Source organism: Pteropus vampyrus, unplaced genomic scaffold, assembly GCF_000151845.1.
Source record: "Pteropus vampyrus isolate Shadow unplaced genomic scaffold, Pvam_2.0 Scaffold3, whole genome shotgun sequence".
Classification (NCBI taxonomy): domain Eukaryota; kingdom Metazoa; phylum Chordata; class Mammalia; order Chiroptera; family Pteropodidae; genus Pteropus; species Pteropus vampyrus.
The window spans coordinates 14530718-14532636 of NW_011888784.1; the positions used below are offsets into that span (position 1 = coordinate 14530718).

General features: G+C 51.3%; 1 pseudogene; it reads left to right on the plus strand.

The window, feature by feature from the left end:
* Positions 1-1453: 1453 nt before the first annotated feature.
* On the plus strand, positions 1454-1572 carry LOC111741515 (annotated as a pseudogene).
* The last annotated feature ends 347 nt before the right edge of the window (positions 1573-1919 follow it).

The following is a 1919-nucleotide window of genomic DNA, read 5'->3' on the forward strand; positions in this document are numbered from 1 at the left end:
GGGACCTATGGGTCGGTTCACCGTGTGTTTTTGTGGCTTTCACTGCTGAACGGATAATAAGAACTAATGTGTTCTGTGTCTGCACTTACCGTCCCGCAAACGTCAGAGTGGATTCTCCTACCCAGGATCGCTGCATATACAGAAGTGCTAGAGGCACGTGTAGACTGCACCCTCCCCTCCGCCCTTTCCTCCCTAAACCATCCCTGGTACAGCAGAAACTACAGAATTCCAACAAGAGGAAGAGAAATCAGTTTTAAAGATTTAATGGCTGCCCAGCTACTCGGAGGCATTTTCTAGTATAACAGCGCCACCTGCCGGGAAAGCCACCAAGTACACTTTTGTGTTTGTTAGGGAAATTATTTCCGAGCTCTTCTTGAAACTGCATACCTGACCCATGGATGCCTTGTGACTCTTTGACCTGACATCCTCTTTTGGGGGTAAATCAACTCAAACTCAGTGACTAACAAGGTGGAAAGAGCCAAAGAGCCATCTCTGTTCAAAAGGAAACGGCATATTCAAGAGCCAGTTGGCCTGGCCCTTCCAGCATCTCAGCTTTACATGAAAAAGTGACAGTGACTCCTTTAGGGGAAACAGCACTCCCACCACACCCCCAGGAGCAAAGCCACTAACGCAGTGAGGTCCTCAGTTCACAAAGAGTCCTCTAATTCCTGGGCCCCGTGCACTGGTTTAGCAAGGCCGATGGCCTCTAGGGCGCTATTGCAACAGCCTGACACCATCTCCATGAAACAGAAAGTGACTGCGATTGTTTGCGCAGGGGATGGAGCTCACAGCAGTCCTAAATGCCTTAGTCAGGAATCCCCTTGATGAACTTTACTACATGTTTGCGGACTCTGAGCTGTTACCAATGGCCTGGATATCTGGCCGGCTATGGGGAAGACTCTGGACTGGCAGGTTACAGACTCCCCACTGTAGGGCAGCAAACTGTGGCAATGAATCGCCAGCTGCTGGTGGGACAGTTGAGTCACTGATGCCGATGTACTTAGTAAGAATTCTTCGATGAGACCAACTGGAATCAAACTGCTGATCAAGCCTTCACTGCCCAGATCACAACCCTGGCTACCCAGATTCACTTGCAGATTTCAGGCTGCCTGGAGGCCAGGCAGGGGAATACTGGAGAACAGATGTGACAAACTCACCACCGGTGCCGGCATCCTTCACATGCCACTCTCCCTCCCCAATTCACCTACGACTAAGTACTTTTAAGAGTCCTCAGATAGCTGCCTTATGCATGCTGTCCAGGATGTAGACTTGCATTTGGTGGAACAGACAGGTTGTAGTGTGCCTACTCCATCTCACTCAGAACCAACACTGAGGGAAGGATTTGAAAAGGTGGCGATGAGAGGAAAGGATGGTTCTGGGGACCCCAGCACCAGGACAAAGGCACAGAGCTGGGGACGCAGCGCAGGCTCTGGGGACAAGAATAGCCCATTTAGTCTACAGCCATGCCACCCTGAATGTGCCTGATCTCATCTGATCTGGGAAGCTAAGCAGGGTTGGGCTTGGTTAGTACTTGGATGGGAGACCACCTAGGAGCACCTGGTGTTAAAAAAAAAAAAAAAAGAACAGCCCATCTAGCTGGGTCCTGAGCAGGAGGAGAGAAGTCTGGCAGAAAGGCTTGGCCTGGGAATTGAGGCAGAGGTGACAAGTATGGGCTTTGCTGGGCAATAGTCGTGAGAAGCCACTGAGGGGAGGGACGCAGGGAGAGAGCCGCGAAGCGAGCTGTGCTTCAGGGCCCTGCTTCCTCTGCCTCCCACAGTTTTTCTTCTGCTCTTCGTCCAACTGTCTCTTTCTCATTCTCAGGTCTCAGCTTAAACCTCACTTGCTCGGGGAAGCCTACCTGATCAGTGCCACCCACCCGTGGCTAGACCATGGCTCCCACAGAATTCTGTACCTTTCCC